General features: G+C 37.9%; 1 protein-coding gene and 1 non-coding gene across 2 annotated transcripts in view; both read right to left on the bottom strand.

The window, feature by feature from the left end:
• Nucleotides 1-18601, bottom strand: part of HCN1 (hyperpolarization activated cyclic nucleotide gated potassium channel 1) — a 436789-nt gene that overhangs the window by 140298 nt on the left and 277890 nt on the right. The window lies entirely within an intron of this gene.
• LOC122683976 lies at nucleotides 15921-16023 on the bottom strand. Its single transcript, XR_006337886.1, has one exon. It is a non-coding gene; the product is annotated as a U6 spliceosomal RNA (small nuclear RNA).

The following is an 18601-nucleotide window of genomic DNA, read 5'->3' as shown; positions in this document are numbered from 1 at the left end:
AATTCTTTCTTTTATTGTATCCATCTTTGCATGAAATGTCTTCTTGGTATCTCTAATTTTCTTGACAACATCTCTAGTCTTTCCCATTCTATTGTTTTCCTCTATTTCTTTGCACTGATCACTGAGGAAGGCTTTCTTATCTCTCCTTGATATTCTTTGGAACTCTGCTTTCAAATGGGTATATCTCTCCTTTTTGCCTTTGTCTTTTGCTTCTCTTTTTTTCTCAGCCATTTGTAAGGTCTCCTCAGAAAACCATTTCACTTTTTGCATTTTTTTTTTCTTGGGGATGGTCTTGATCACTGCCTCCTACACAATGTCATGAACCTCCATCCATAGTTCTTCAGACACTTTGTCTATCAGATCTAACCCCTTGATCTATTCCTTGAATCTATTTGTCACTTGATTTTAGGCCATACCTGAATGGTCTAGTGGTTTTCCCTACTTTCTTCAATTTAAGTCTGAGTTTGGCAATAAGGAGTTCATGATTTGAGCCACAGTCAGCTCCTGTTCTTGTTTTTGCTGACTGTATAGAGCTTCTCCATCTTTGGCTGCAAAGAATATAATCAATCTGATTTTGGTGTTGACCATCTGGGGATGTCCATGTGTAGAGTCTTCTCTTGTGTTTGCGATGACCAGGGTGTTCTTTTGACAAAACTCTGTTAGCCTTTGCCCTGCCCTGTACTCCAAGGCCAAATTTGTCTGTTACTTCAGGTATCTCTTGACTTCCTACTTTTGCCTTCCAGTCCCTTATAATGAAAACAACATCTTTTTTAGGTGTTAGTTGTAGAATATCTTGTAGTTCTTTATAGACCCATTCAACTTCAGCTTCTTCAGCATTACTGGTTGGGGCATAGACTTGGATTACTGTGATATTGAATGGTTTGCCTTGGAAAGGAACAGAGATCATTCTGTCATTTTTGAGATTGCATCCAAGAACTGCATTTCAGACTTTTTTGTTGATTATGAGAGCTACTCCATTTCTTCTAAGGGATTCTTTCCCACAGTCGTAGATATAATGGTCATCTGCATTAAATTCACTCATTCCAGTCCATTTTAGTTCACTGATTCCTAACATGTTGATGTTCACTCTTGCCATCTACTGTTTGACCACTTCTAATTTACCTTGATTCATGGACCTGACATTCCAGGTTCCTACGCAATATTGTTCTTTACAGCACTGGGCTGTACTTCTACTACCAGTTCCATCCACAACTGCGCATTGCTTTCACTTTGACTCTGTCTCTTCTTTCTTCCTGGAGTTATTTCCCAACTCTTCTCCAGTAGCATATTGGGCACCTACCGACCAGGGGAGTTCATCTGTCAGTGTCACATCCTTTTGAATTTTCATACTGTTCATGGGGTTTACAAGGCAAGAATGCTGAAGTGGTTTGCCATTCCCTTCTCCAGGGGACCATGTTTTGTCAGAATTCTCCACTAAGACCCATCCGTCTTAGGTGGCCATGTTTCCCAAAACAAGTTTTCCAAACATGTTTTCCAAAAACAAGTAAAGATATACTCTTATCACTTTCTATAGTGAGAAAAGTTACCCATTATAACTCTTTTTTTTTTTTTTTGGCAACGTGCTGGACCTCACTCTTATTTTTATATTTCATTGAGTAGGGAATTTGAGAAGGTGTTCATACACTTATTAATTAATCAGACCTCTTTTCTGATGAAATTCTTATTTTTTTTATTTTAAAATACTGTAATATTTTGGATATCAATTCTTTAACTATTTGGTTTAAATATTTACATCTAATTTACTCTTTGCCATACAAATTCATCATTTTATGTAGAAAAATAATTATAAGGAAATGGCAACCCACTCCAGTTCTTGCCTGGAAAATCCCATGGACAGAGGAGCCTGGTAGGCTATAGTTCATGGGGTCACAGAGAGTCAGACACGACTGAGTGACTCTACTTCTTTCACTTTGACAGCTACAAATTTCCTGTACTGGTTTACAAAACTTCTTAAATCAGAGATTATTCATATGTCCTAAATTTCTTGAGATTATGTTATTTTATGTTTACTTATATTTACATCTTTTATCTAAGTAAGGTTTTTTGCCTTTGGTATACAGAACAAAGTTCACATTTTCTTTCATTCTAAAGAGATACTCTCTTGAGACAGCATCAGACTTCTAACCTAATCCCCACTGAAAGAAAAAAATGTCTCCTTTGTTATATACTGACTTTACACTATGGGTGTTTGTTTCTGGGCTTCATATTTTGCTCCATTAACCTACTTGACTATTTCCATGTTGATAGAATATGGTTTTAAATTAAAGTAACTTTAGAATCTATTTATCTATCTATCTGTCTATCTGTCTACCTACCTATCCATAAAGCAAAGACTCCTCTCAATCCTAACAGGAGTTTAAACTGAGTTACTGAGTAAAGGAATTTGAGCAAGACCATGTTTTAAGCAGAAAAAGAAAATCAGGATAGATGATTGCAGATGTGGGACAGGATATTTGGGAGAAAACTCTTATAGGAACAGCCATCAAACCCAGAAAATTCATTATCTCTCTGTCTATCAAAAGAGTTACTCGTGAATTAGCCAGTCTAAAATATAGAATGATAAGTAAGAAAATAAGAAATACACTAGCAAACATATTGATGGCCAGATCTGAAGGCGTCACATTTTTTGTAGTATAATATGAAAAACTGAAGTTTCTCAACAGAGAATGATACAATCCAGAAGGACAAAATGTATACTTTAAGAAGACTGATCAGGAAGGATTGTTGCAGAGTCATTCTAAACTGAGGATGATTTTTTCTGCCTAAGGAACATGTGGCAACATAGGGAGATCTTTTTGTTTTTAGAGGGTAGAAGCTAGTGAAGCTGCTAAACATCCTAAATTCACAGGAACGTTCTCCCACAGCATAGAATTATCTGGCCCCAAATGCCAACAATGATGAGCTGAGAAATCCTAGTGTGGAGGACAGACTTGACAATGGATTGTTGCTGCTGCTGTTCAGTTGCTAAGTTGTGTCTAACTCTTTGCGATCCCACAGACTGTAGCCTGTTAGGCTCCTTGTCCGTGGGATTTTCCAGGCAAGAATACTGAAGTCAGTTGCCATTTCCTTTTCCAAACAATGCATACAGAAGTCAATTTAAAAGCTATTACAAGCTCAGGAGAGGTGAAATGAGAGCTAAAATCGTATAAAGGTGTAAAGCATAAAACAACAACAGGTTTTTCATAATGGTAAAAGAAAGAGGGGTCCTTCCCTGGGGGCTCACTGGTAGAGAATCCCCCTGCCAATGTGGGAGATGTGGGTTTGATCCCTGTGTTGGGAAGATCACCTGGAGAAGGAAATGACAACTCGCTCCAGTAATCTTGCCTGGGAAATCCCGTGGACAGAGGTGCCTGGAGGGCTACCGTCCATGGGGTCGCAATGAGTCAAACACAACTTCACAACTGAGCACACCCGTGAAAGAAAGAGGATATTAGAATAACTCAGGGGGTTATGAAATTTTTAGAAAGATTCATACAATATATGCTTTTCCTTATGGAGGAGAGTGGATCCCACCACCTAAAGGCCTCCTCAGACAACCATTTTGCCTTTTTGCATTTCTTTTCCATGGGGATGGTCTTGATCCCTGTCTCCTGTACAATGTCACGAACCTCCGCCCATAGTTCATCAGGCTCTCTGTCTATCAGATCTAGTCCCTTAAATCTATTTCTCACTTCCACTGTATATTCATAAGGGGTTTGATTTAGGTCATACCTGAATGGTCTAGTGGTTATCGCTACTCTCTTCAGTTTAAGTCTGAATTTGGCAATAAGGAGTTCATGATCTGAGCCAAAGTCAGCTCCAGATCTTGTTTTTCCTGACTGTGTAGAGCTTCTCCATCTTTGGCTGCAAAGAATATAATCAGTCTGATTTAGGAGTTGGCCATCTGGTGATGTCCATGTGTAGTCTTCTCTTGTGTTGTTGGAAGAGGGTGTTTGCTATGACCAGTGCGTTCTCTTGGCAAAACTCTATTAGCCTTTGCCCTGCTTCATTCCGTACTCCAAGGCCAAATTTGCCTGTTACTCCAGGTATCTCTTGACTTCCTACTTTTGTATTCCAGTCCCCTATAATGAAAAGGACATCTTTTTTGGGTGTTAGTTCTAAAAGGTCCTATAGGTCTTCATAGAACTGTTCAACTTCGGCTTCTTCAGCATTACTGGTTGGGGCATAGGCTTGGATTACCGTGATACTGAATGGTGTGCCTTGGAAATGAACAAAGATCATTCTGTCGTTTTTGAGATTGCATCCAAGTACTGAATTTCGGACTCTTTTGTTGACTATGATGGCTACTCCATTTCTTCTAAGGGATTCTTGCCCACAGTAGTAGATATAATGGTCATCTGAGTTAAACTCACCCATTCCAGTCCATTTTAGTTCGCTGATTCCTGGAATGTCGACATTCACTCTTGCCATCTCCTGTTCGATCACTTCCAATTTACCTTGATTCATGGACCTAACATTCCAGGTTCCTATGCAATATTGCTCTTTACAGCATCAGACCTTGCTTCTATCACCAGTCCCATCCACAGCTGGGTATTGTTTTTGCTTTGGCTCCATCCCTTCATTCTTTCTGGAGTTATTTCTTCACTGATCTTCAGTAGCATATTGGGCACCTACCGACCTGGGGAATTTCTCTTTCAGTATCCTATCATTTTGCCTTCTCATACTGTTCATGGGGTTCTCAAGGCAAGAATACTGAAGTGGTTTGCCATTCCCTTCTCCAGTGGACCACATTCTGTCAGAACCCAGGTAGAGAATCAGCTAGGTTACCAAATTTCTATCAGTGTGTTTAATTACTTTCATGATTATTGAATAAACTTATTACTTATACCAATTATAGTAATGCCAATCAGACCAAAATTTGTACTGAGTCTCCAAGATAAGGAATATAACACAATATGCCTGAAGTCATAACAAGTGTCAGTAAAACAGGTCACCAATTCCAAATAAACTGTAATCACTTGAACATATTATGATTTTAGTTTATCTGTATTTACAAAAACAGAATTAGGGCAGTAAATTTGTTCTTCATTGATATCACAGTGCTGAAGAATTATACCATCAATGTTCCCCCTATAGCATGGTGTGGTGCAAAGTAAACATTAACCCCAAAGTTCACAAGAAGATAGAGACCCTACCAACACTGTTCTTTTGTTAATTCTGTGACCTATCAACTTTGCTATGTAACATTAGCACTGTATTTTTAAAAGTACTGTGGGCTTCCCTCATACCTCAGTTGGTAAGGAATATGTCTGCAATTCAGGAGACCCCAGTTCGAATCCTGCATTGGGAAGATCCCCTGGAGAAGAGATAGGCTACCCACTCCAGTGTTCTTGGGCTTTCCTTGTGGCTCAGGTGGTAAAGAATCCACCTGCAATGTGGGAGACCTGGGTTCAATCCCTGGGTTGGGAAGATCCCCTGGAGAAGGGAAAGGCTACCCACTCCAGTATTCTGGCCTAGAGAATTCCATGGACTGTATAGTCCATGGTGTCGCAGAGTCGGACACAACTGAGTGACTTTCAGTTTGAGGAAATAGTGGATTATTTCTCTTCCAGTCACATGATAGAGGCTCTTGAATTCTTGGAATATATATTTGTACTCTTGATAGTAATATTCCCAAATAAATCCAAAGCCATGAATTTTAGCAATGACATAAAAAAAATCAGATATACAGTCACATGTATTATGTCAGTTGGGGAAATTTATTTTTCTTATTCGTAGTGTTATGATCTGCTTACAATGCTTACAAACATTTGCACCTTTGGCATCAAACCTTTTGCATTACAGGAGAGTTTAAACACTTTATTTTTAGCAAAAAATATAAAGTAACTGAATAACTAAATTGTTGCTAACATAAACAGAATGATGGCTGGTCATTTTAAGAGCTTGATTTAGGCATGTTCCCTGGTCAGTTAATCCTTTGAATTCTTTCTTGTTTCATTAGTGATAACAAAATACAAAGTCTGCATTAAGTAGGTTTATAAATTAAAGTTTAACAGTGATTTAGATTATGGATATTTTCCTCACATTTTTTAAATGTTGGTGCATTATTTTATTTTATTTATTTTTCCATTTATTTTTATTATTTGGAGGCTAATTACTTTACAATATTGTAGTGGTTTTTGCCATACATTGACATGAATCAGCCATGGATTTACATGTATTCCCCATCCTGATCCCCCCTCCCACCTCCTCTCCACCCGATTCCTCTGGGTCTTCCCAGTGCACCAGGCCTGAGCACTTGTCTCATGCATCCAACCTGGGCTGGTGATCTGTTTCACCCTTGATAATATACATGTTTCGATGCTGTTCTCTCTAAACATCCCACCCCCACCTTCTCCCACAGAGTCCAAAAATGTTGGTGCATTATTTTAAAATAAAAGTTAAACAAATCAATAAATTACTTTTAAATTTGGCATGTCTATTAACGCCAATTTTTGTACTAAGAATTCATTAACACTTATAGAAAGGCACTAACTGGACATTATTTCAAGATTTTAAATGTGATTTTTTTATTAGAATTAGCATTTCAAGAAAAATATTTCATTGTACCTCTTTGCACAAGTAAATATAAGGAATTGTATTTTACATATTTTCTATAATAAATATTGGTAAATATATTTTATATACACATAAATATAAAGGAACAATGGAAGAGATTAGCATAAACAGAACATTTACCTCTGCAAGGTACTATTACATCATCTCAGGCTTCCTTGTAGCTAAGTTGGTAAAGAATCTGCCTGCATTGCAAAAGACCTGGGTTCAATCCTGGGTCTGGAAAATCCTCTGGAGAAGGAAATAGCAACCCACTCCAGTATTCTTGCCTGGAGAATCCCATGGAGAGAGGAGTCTGGTGGGCTACAGTCCATGGGGTCGCAAGAGTCAGACATGCCTTAGTGACTAAACCACCAGCATTACATCATCTCATTGCTCCATATAAAATTCTTGAAACCTGATATTGTTATTACAGGGAGGGAATACAAAGCTTGGAAAAATTAAATTTCTTGAAAAAAGAAATTTTTTCAAAGTTACACACTTGTAGGCGACAAAGTTGGAATGCAATTACAAGTCTGCTGAAGCATAGTATGATCCTCTCCATTTCAAAGATCATAGCCATGTATTTCATAACCATTATATGAGTAAAATTCATGATAATTATAATGCAGATTTTTCAAGCACTTTAAGAACATAACTGTACCCAGAAATTCTTTACAGTATGTACATACTTTCATTGCAAAGGGAAAAGGAAATCTCTACTGCACCTTAAGGGAATTTAGAGGAAAAAAATTATCTCAGGTTTTCATCAGAGAAGACCTCTGAGGGAAAATTCCCTGGAGCATCTGAGGTCAATAAAGATGGCTTGGTTATATGGTTGTATTTCACTTTCATATTTTCCTATTGGCCAAGAACTCTCAAAGAGTTCTCCTCCTTTCCTCCTATCCCCATAGCCAAGGATGGAGCAAACTATCTTGGTGTCTAATAAGAAGGAGTCTTTTGAAAGGAAATCCTTGTCTGAGACTTAAGGTGTCTAATAGGAAGGAGTTTTGTGAAAGGAAATCCTTGTCTGAGACCTAATCCTCCAGAGAGTTGGAAGGTGCAGGTGACGTCGGGAGGCAAATTCAACACGAAACAGTAACTGATGCTATGTACTGTCACTCAGCACGTGGCTGAAGTAAAATAAGCAATTGATGTCATTTTCTAAGTGCTTTTATTTAATATGCACGCAAAGAGTCAGACATGACTTAGTAACTGAACAACAAACGTGCGTTAAATTAATTGTATGGGTTTTAGCAAAGCAGCCCTGCACTGATTATTTCCAATTAGCAGATCATCTCCTGTTTATGGCATTCTCAAGTTGTTTAACTCTGCTAATTAGAGGTTTTAGTATCTTACTAATGCTAAAAACGACTAAAATTAAAGTGAAATGAAGAATCATAATCTTTTTGCTAGGCTCAAACTTCTGCTCTTAATAAGAAAAGTAGCTACCTGAGACATAAAAGAAACAGAGTGTAAAGAATATTTTTCCAGTTGAGCATAGCCTTTGAGTGGTTATTATTAATTATTAGATTATAAAATTTACTAAATATGCAATTTATTTATGTTGCCATATAAAAACAAGGAATTAGATTTTCTTTCTAGATAATTTGCACATATGTCAATTTGTATGGCAGGTGGTGGACTGCAGAAAGAATCTGCTTTTTATGCAGGTTAAATCAATCTGTTTATACAAAAGACTGACGCATAAAGTGGCTGTATATAAAAAGGTGGATACGGAATAAGATGTTTATGTGTTTTCCACATAACATAGTCCTCTAAATTTATGAATAGGCTGTGTATGTGTGTGTGTCTTAATTTAACAAACCTGTTTATAGCATTTCCTATTGCTAGGTACAATTTTAACCTCTTTACAAACATGTAAGTCATGAAGAATTTTATTGAAATATAATGTTCAGAAACAAGTATCATTAAAATATAAAAAAATTTAGACCATGGAAAAAGAAATGTGTAAGCTGCCAAGAAGTTTACTTAATAATTGTTATTTATGTGGAAGTTAAAACAGAGCTTTTCCATTAACACAAAAGTCAGGCTTTCATTTTTTACTCTGAATCCCACCTTAGTCATAGTAAAATTTGCTCTTAACATTTAACATATCCATGTAATTTGGATGGTATGGTAAATAAACTTCTCTGCTTTTTCTTTTTATATCTGGATTTGCTACTGGACGAGGGATTCCACCACCACTTGTAAGAAGGGACAGTGAAGTAAATAAAAACTTCAACCCATTAAACATATTTATGGTAGACTGACTTTTATCCATAGATTCATAGAAAGTTATAATTGTATGAGACTTGGGCAAAAATTTAGTCTATCCACTTATAAGCAAACTGAGTTTCAGAATCTCCATGGTGATAAGATAAAAATGTAAAAACATATAAGTAAATAAACAAATAGTTACATAAATGAGAGTACTCAGGCTACCCAATTTCATTTTAATCTAACATGCAAGGAACAATATACCTAAGGTCTCAACTCATCTGTCTAAGAATTAAAAAACAAAATGAAGCTCTCATGTCTCTACATGCTTGCAAGTATCACTTCCACTATAGCTGCATAATTACAATAATAATCATAACATCACCACCATCAACAACAAAACCACCGAGTTCAGCTTATATAGGTCTCTTACAATTAGAATTTAATTTGTCTTTGTGATTATCACAATAGTTTTATGGTAGATAGAGCAGCCTTCATTATATTCATTTTACTGTTGAGGATGAAGTTTAAAGTTTTGTTAACTTGCTCGTGGTCTCATGGTAAGAAGCAGTACCTCTCCATTTGCTCATTGCAAATACACTGCGTTTTAAGCTATAGTATAATAATTGCCATTCTGTACTCTGTTCATATTTAGGTATTTAAGAGGGAAAAAGTCAGTCATGATCAGGTTAAACTATTTCCATTCTGAAAGTGATAGTACAAGTCAAGTTATTATTACAATATATCTAGGTAAAATGATAAAGCCAGCCACTATAATCTGTATTGCTCAGCATTGCCCTCAAGTTATCTGTTTCAGGGAAATATACTCTTATTAGATCAATGTCTAATTAAATTATATAGAAAAACATTTCCCTATGCTCAGGCTATTTCAATCACAACTTTGAAAGATAAATGACATCAGTTAAAATTATTGTGTTACTTTAGAAAAATATTTTAAAAATTCATCTTATTTACAGCAAAGTAGTAATTACATAAATCAGCAACAGTACATCTTATTTAATTCTAAACAGAAGACCTTAAATTGCAGACAAACAAATAAAGCCTTCAATTACAATCAATGCTAGAACTCGGTGTATTGATTATGCAATCTAATAAAATAAGCCTAGGAAATTCTCTGCTGTTGTAAGGCTGTGCAAAAGGCAGAAGGTATTGAGCACTTAGAGTTATTTTTAGAAGTCTAACCCACAACTTAAAGCTCTTTTTTTAAAAAAAGCTTTTTATTTTATATTGCAATATAGCCAATTGACAATGTTGTGATAGTTTTAGGTGGACAGCAAAGGGACTCACCTATAAATATAAATGTATTCATTCTCCCCCAAGATCCCCTCCCATCCAGACTGCCACAGAGCATTGAGCAGAGTTCCCTGTGCTACATAGTAGGTCCATTTAAATATAGCAGTGTGTACATGTTGATTTCCAACATCTAACTATCCCTTACCCCCATCCTTCCTGGCTGGTTACTATAAGCTCCTTCTATAAGTCTTGTGAGTCTGTTTCTGTTTTGTAAATAAGTTCATTTTTATCATTTCTTTGTAGATTCCGCATAAAAAGGATATCATACTACAATACATCTCTTTCTCTGTTCGACTTAGTTTACTCATATGACGATCTTCACTTAGTATGACAATCTCTAGGTCCACAACTTAAAGCTCTTATCCAATGCCATGCATTTCTGTAGTGTTTTCGTAGCATGTATGGCTTGTGCATCAGAGGTACTGATCTGAGAGAATACTCTTGCTTTGGCTTCTAAATCTACACAAGCCTTATACAAATGTAAGTTTTATAACATGTGGACTGCTTGATCTTACCTACAACTTCACGTAAAATTCAAATATCAATAGTACTTAAGGCGAAACATATTTCTTGATCAGTAGAAACAAACCAAATATACTTCTTACTAGTACTAGAATGGTTAAATGCTAGAGTCTCAGTTCTGTATAATAAATCAATTCTCCAATCACATTACATTTCATTGTGAGTATGTGTGTGTGTGTGTCTATGCATATTAGAAAGAGAAAGGGAGGGTATGTGAGAGGGAGAGAGACAAGAGTTTCTTCTTTTCAAGGCTCAGACTATCTTCCTTCAGCCATATCCCTGAATTCACATACAGACTGACTTGGAAATCTGTAAGCAAACAAACTATAAAACAGACCAAAAAAAGAGAGAGTTTGAAACAGCTTGTTTTACTTTCTCTTTTTCTTTTTTTTCCAGCTCTTGGTTCTACCAGCTTACAAAAGGACTAGGAAAATGGTGATTCAGACATAATTCCCATCTGTGATAAGCTCCTTTCAATTCTATAAATTGGAAAAAAAATACATGCACGATCATCCCATACTCAACATGGCATTACTATCCAAAGAAAATGTTGATGTGAAATAAGTTCTTGTTGAACTTCAGGAGATTCCTTTGAAAAATATGCTAATGAGCATATTCTAGCTATTTTCCTATGGCATGGAGAAGAAAACTAAGGTTATCTTAGTTTTAGGAAAGAAGCAGTTTTTACTCTAGTTCTGCACAATAAAAAAATATCATAATAAAAAGGCAAATGTTACAAGAGATGAAGTGTCCCTAAATTTTTTTGGTAGAATTCTTACCTATTTCCAATTCTAAAATTACCTAATGCCAATGCAACCCACAATTTTAACCACTATGGGCGTGGGACATGATAATCAGTGCTTCCTAAGAAACACTGCTTAGTACAATTCCTGAAGAAGACTGATCTATATCATCTTAACCAAATTTGCCAAATTTGTTACAAACTGGTGGACTTGAAGGAACACAACCAGACAGTTCACGTATATGTCCTCTTAAACTTCCTCTGATATGGAAGGAAACAACTCCACGACTTACTAGCACAGCTAGAGAAGGCCTTAACAATTAATAGCATGTATTTCTCAGTCTATAGGGACTGTTCAGGAAAAAAAAAGAAGTAAATATTCAAAGCTTAATGATTTCTCTTGTGCCTCACTTCCATGACTGATGCCAAATTTTCCCAAGCTAGTTCTAAAACGGTTAATCTGCTCTGATGAGTAAACAGTCTTTCATGTTCAACTGGTTTGGGCACTAGTGCCATGGGTTAACAAAACCACCTGTGTGAGTTTGGCTGTGGGTATAGGTGTCCGTGGACCCAAGGCTTGCCTAGAAAGGGTGTAACATAGTGTGCAACCTGTGTGCTGTCCCAGGGAGTACTGCGCCACTAGGTTCTCCAGACAGTGGAGAAGCAGTGGTAAACCTCAGTGGTACCAACTTCCATCAGACTGCAGATGAGGTTTGGAAGGAGAGTCCCAAATTCTCCAACCAGAGAATCAAGACAAGAAATGGCCTACTCAAAAGTCTCTCCCACATCTTCTAAGATGCTAGAAATTATCTTGAGTCTATTTTAGGTAAGAAAGTAAAATCAGTGACATTTTCTGGATGGGCATGATTTAAATGCCTGTACACTACACTACCTGTATACCAGGGCTTCCCTGGTGGCTCAGATGGTAAAGAATTTGCTGGCAATGTGGAGACCTGGGTTTGATCTGAGTTGGGAAGATCCCCTGGAGAAGTGAAAGGCTACTCACTCCAGTATTTTGACTTGGAGAATTCCATGGACTGTATAGTCCATGGGGTCACAAAGAGCTGGACACGACTGAATGATTTTCACACTACCTAAAGTCAGTATAACCTCTTTCTGTGGCCTGAGGTTCCCTTGGCTGGCCCCAATAAGGTTCAGGCTTGACTCTCAGACTCTGAAACTGCATGATAGCCCCAAGCAGAGAAGGCAGGAGGAGCATCCCAAGATGATTTCTTTAGAGAAAGATAGGTGGCTCAGAGGTTAAAGCGTCTGCCTGCAATGCAGGAGACCTGGGTTCGATCCCTGGGTTGGGAAGATCCTTTGGAGAAGGAAATGGCAACCCACTCCAGTATTCTTACCCGGAGAATCCCATGGACAGAGGGGCCTGGTGGGCTGCAGTCCACGGGGTCGCAAAGAGTCGGACACGACTGAGCAACTTAACTTAAAACTTCAATGCCATAAAATTGAAAGCAAATGTCAGAAATAGACTCTCTCAACTGAAAAGATATAGGACTGGAGTCAGGTATGAATGATGAGGCGCAGACAGATTGCTGTTGCTTTGGAATGGTTCATGGCTTGCCTTTGGCTATCATTGGAAATGTATTATTGGTTAGAAAGTAATGGTTCAAAGGATTTTTTGTATCCTTTATTTTTTTTTAGAGTGAGGTGGCATGCTGGGTTAGTGAAGAGTCACACTTGAAGGCTGGAAAAGGATAAAAAATAAAAAATATATGTCTCCATAGAAGGAATGGGTCTTTGTGACACCATGAACTGTAGCCTGCCAGGTTCCTCCATCCATGGGATTTTCCAGGCAAGAATACTGGAGTGTTTGCCATTTCCTTCTCCTGGGGATCTTCCCAACCCAGGGATTGAACCTGGGTCTCTTGCATTGCATGCAGACTCCTTACCATCTCCATATAAGGAATAGAAAAGTTTATAGAAACTTGGGGTAGAAAAGAATAGCACTCAAAAAAGTAAATCCCAGAGCATCATTTATGATAAAGGTGAAATCTGAGCAACGGGTAGGGAGAGTAGGAATAGAAGTCATAAGGGAAAAAATATTAATTTTAATTATGTTTATAATGACATTAATACCATAGAGACATAAGGTAGCTTTATGAGAAGACATAAAATGTATTGACATTCTTTGTAAACCAATAGGTGCCATGAAAGTATAAATGATAGTATTAGTGTTATTATTATTATTAGTCAGCACTACACATTGATAATGTCATGGTTGCATGAGGATCTCAATTATATATGCCAATCTGAATATATTCAGAGTTATGTGTTTTTCTCCATATTTTGTTAGCCACATTATGCAGGAGTAAATTACACAAGTAAAATGAATCAATATTTTGACAAAGTATAAATACAGAACTTTCAGAGGTAGACAATAAAGGTGAAGAAAAATTAGTATTCAGAATGGTAATACAATCACAGGAATAAGAAGGGACAGGAAATTTTGGTTAAACTACTGATCTTGATAACATTATCGATACAGGAAAAATTTTATCTCATAATTAAGTAAGACATTTCTAAAGACAAATTCCATAGTGAACTAAGAGATTTTCAAAGGCAATGGTCTACCCTGAAATTTAAAGAAATGATAAATATATACCCGTGAACACAAAACAAGGGATTAAAGCTAAACTAGAAACAGAATTCACATATCTCAAAGCCAACAGGTTGTCCCGAAAGTTTAAGAAAAACAACTGAGCCTTGTCATGTACTCCAGATGTTAACAAAGTGGACCATTTGAAAAGGAAAGAAGTTCCAGAAAACAAATGTTCATGAGCAATGGACCTTTGTTATCCTAACAACATATAAATAACAACATATAAATCACAGGGGCACTGATGCCATTTACTAGACTAAGCAGGAGTTTCACTTCACATATTTTTATTCACGAGTAAAACATGACAGGTTTCACTTCAATCACATATTTTTATTCACGAGTAAAACATGACAGGTTTCACTTCAATCACTTATTTATTTGTTAACCTAGTTCTCTCTTCCATGATGCCTTTTCCCGTAAAATAAGCAACAAACTCCAAACAAATCTAGTTTACTCTCAATACTTAGGTGAACAGAGTTGAATATGATTTATCAAAATAAGAGACCACTCCCCTTTCCTCTAGCCCTAACAATTTACATGGATGCCCTCTACTTGGCTTTAAAAAGATGTCCCAAATTCTGTGTGTCCAAACAGAACTCATCTAAACCAAGCCTACCAGCATGGAAACCCACTGTTCCCAAATCCCCCAGCTCAGTTTACTGACTCCATATTGTAGTTCCCTTCTATCCACTAGGTGGACCCAAAGCATCCATACAGAAGGGCAGCTAAGAGGCTTCCCTGGAGCTCTAGTGGTTAAGACTCTGCCTTCCAATGCAGGGGACCTTGTTCGATCCCTGGTCCGGGAACTGGGATTCCACATGCTGTGGGGCATGCTGTGCCACACCTATCACCACAACTAAGACCTGATGATGCCAAATAAATATAAAAAGAGAGAGAGCAGATAAACAGTACCTGTTTCCACTTTATCATCCACTCTACCATAGTTCTCAGGCCAGCAGGCTTGAAAGTACATATTTATAACAGAAAAAGTGAAAGTGAAAGTATTAGTCGCTCAGTCATGTCCACCTCTTTGCAACTCCATGGACTGTATGTAGCCTGCCAGGCTCCTCTGTCCATGGAATTCTCCAGGCAAGAATACTGGAATGGGTTGCCATTCCCTTCTCCAGGGACATTTCCTGACCCAGGGACTGAACCGGAGTCTCCTGAATTGCAGGCAGATTCTTTACCATCTGAGCCATCAGGGAGACCCATTTATTACAGAAAACCAACCAAACATACATAAACAACAATTTTTAAAAATCCTTTTTTTAAAATCATGTTTTTACAATATGGAAAACAACTTGACATTGCTAATAGTCATGCTATTATCGTTAATAGCCATGCTTCTTTGTACTTCTTCCAGGATCATGACCCTGGCCAGTTGTTTCCCTTTCTAAGTTTTTAAAAATCAAATTATACTTCTGTGATGGACATTATGTCATAATTAGGTGCTATCATCTTGTAAGTGGTGGTTAATGCTAAACTAACCCTTCTGTTCTTTTACCATTCTTAGACTTCGATTCTGCTGCTTTATTCCTAAAGCTGGTTAGGGTCTCTTTTATTGTCTACTTTCTCTCTTGAACAGAACATAAAGCTCCTTTCTTTTTATTCTAGCTGTACTGAGATAATCAGGTTCAGCAGTAAAGACTCCACCTGCCAATGCAGGGGACATGGGTTCGACCCCTGGTTTGGGAAGATCCCCTGGAGAAGGAAATGGCAACCCACTCCAGTATTGTTGCTTGGGAAATCCCATGGACAGAGGAGACTGGTGGCTACAGTCCATGGGTTTGCAAAAGAGTTGGACACAAGTTAGGGACTAAACAATACCAAATTTGATAATTGATAAATAACACTGCATTGATTTAAAGTTTACAATATAATGATATATGTATCTATTGTGAAGTGATTATCACAATAAGTTGGTTAACATCCACCACCCCACACAGTTGCAAAAATATAGAATGCTTCAGGAATGTGCATGTCACCCTTGTGAAGGGGCCATGCTAATATCTGTATCCTTCTAATTTTATGTGTGTGCTACAGAAGTGAACACTAAAGCTCCTTTTCTTCACCTCAATGAAAGAATGTTTCATTTTACTTGCATTTTTATTGTCTGGATTATTACACATTAAGACACAAATGTGAGAAGGAAATGGCAACCCAGTCCTGTATTTTTGCCTGGAGAATTCCATGGACAGAGGAACCTGGCAGGCTACAGTTCACAGAGTCGCAAAGAGTTGGACACAACTGAGCAACTAACACATACACACACACACACACGCGACACAAATGACTACTTACTATCTCTACTTTAAGTCCCTTCTAGTCCATTCTTTAGCAGCACATTCAATCTATGTACACACATGCTTAAAGCTTTCTCATAGCCTCAAAATTAAGTCAAATGTACCAAGGGGATCACACCAAGCTGACATCACTTCTATGTCTCTTTTCAGTCCCACTCCTTAACTTTGTTACCCCCTACACCAAAACCCAGACAGCTCTCGCCACCCTAAACTACTTGCAATTCCCCAACAAGCCAGTTCTCTCTCCTCCATGCCTTTACATAGGTAGTTTTCTCTGACTCAGTATGTGCTCTGGCTTCCTTCCCCTTTGGCAAAGCCATTCCTATAGTCTTTCAAGATGCAGTTCACTTTCAAACATTCTCAAACATCTACCTTTATCTCTGCAAATCAGCTTCTCATCTGTATAACCCATCACTTATCATGTGATTGCAGTGTGCCACCTGTTTCTCTGGTAGCCTTCACCAGTATAACCAAAGCTTCCTAACCATCTTTGTATCACAGACATCTAGCAGTGATTGATATTAATGGAATCTAGGAAAAATACCTAACTGACTTCAAAACAGTATTGGAATAGTATTCTATTCTATAATGTTATCATGCATGTGTGTGCTAAGTCACTTCAGTCATATCGGACTCTGCGACCCTATGGACTGTAGCCTCCCAAGTGCCTCTGTCCACAGGATTTTCCAGGCAAGAATACTGGAGTGGGTTGCTATGCCCTTCTCCAGAGGATCTTCCTGACGCAGGGATTGAACCCACATCTCTTAAGTCTCCTGCATTGGCAGATGGGTTCTTTACCACTAACGCCCCCTGAGAGGCCCTAATGGTATCATAACTACCTTGAATTGTGCTGGAAGTTGAAAAGCCAGATGCTTTCACCTGAACCACAAGAAAACCAAAATCTCTCTTTAAGATTTAGGGTATTTCCACTGTGATTGAAATGTGAACTTTAAACTTAATGAAATCAAACAGATGCTCTTAGCAGTTTGATCAACTATTCTTCCAACAGATATCTGTAGAGCAGATGGCATAAACAATTCAGCATATATTTAAAACTGATATAAAATTAAAATAACGTAAAATCTTTCAAATTTATAAGGAATTTTTTCTTTCATGAGTGCCTTTTCAGGGGGCTGGCATCCCTGACTAATTTTCAGACATGCTCTTACAGATTTCTCCCCTCTTCACTTTCTTCCTTCTTCCAGGAAGAAGGCAAGTGCCCCTTTGCAATGTTGTTATTGTCCAGTCACTCAGCTGTGTCACACTTTGCGATCCCATGGACTGCAGCGTGCCAGACCTCCCCACCCTTCACCATCTCCCGGAGCTCAAATTGATATCCATTGAGTCAGTGATGCCATCCAACCACCTCATCCTCTGTTGTGCCCTTATCCTCCTGCCTTCAACCTGTCCCAGCATCAGGGTATTTTCTAATGTAATGCAATGTTACATTTATGCTTTTCTGGACTCAACTTGAAGCACCACTCAAAGAATGCAAGTATCATCCTTTATATATTTTTTTCAGGAAATAAAGTTGGCACACATACTCAGTATATATAAACTGACAAGAAACCTCACAGAGACTACTTTTGGTTTCCTCAGATGAGGATGACGCACCTAGCACTGACAAAGGAGGAAAAATTGTTGTCCATTATTAAAATGTGGAAATGTCACCTGTGTAGTGAAGACAGTCCCTATAGGTCTTATGAGACAAGCATGAGAGGCATAAATATGAATATGCAGTATTGTTTATGTGGTGTTATCATTTAGCTTCCAATCATCCCTGTGCATAAAAAAAACTAAATACAAAAAAACCCCACTATTTTTACTTTCTCAGTTCAGTTCAGTTGCTCATTCATGTTCAACTCATTGTGACCCCATGGATTGCAGCACAACAGGCTTCCCTGTCCATCACCAGCTCCCAGAGCCTACTCAAACTCATGTCCATCGCATTGGTGATGCCATCCAACCATCTCATCCTCTGTCGTCCCCTTCTCCTCCCACCTTCAATCTTTCCCAGCATCAGGGTCTTTTCAAAGGAAGAGTCAGTTCTTGCATCAGATGGCCAAAGTATTGGAGTTTCAGCTTCAGCATCAGTCCTTGCAATGAACACTCAGGACTGATCTCCTTCAGGATGGACTGGTTGGATCTCCTTGCAGTCCCAGGGACTCTCAAGAGTCTTCTCCAACACCACAGTTCAAAAGCATCAATTCTTCAGCGCTCAGCTTTCTTTATAATCCACCTCTCACACCCATACATGACTACTGGAAAAACCATAGCTTTGACTGGATGGACCTTTTTTGGTAATGTCTCTGCTTTTTAATATGCTGT

This window comes from Cervus elaphus, chromosome 25 (assembly GCF_910594005.1).
Source record: "Cervus elaphus chromosome 25, mCerEla1.1, whole genome shotgun sequence".
NCBI lineage: Eukaryota > Metazoa > Chordata > Mammalia > Artiodactyla > Cervidae > Cervus > Cervus elaphus.
This window is presented reverse-complemented; position numbering and strand designations above follow the sequence as displayed.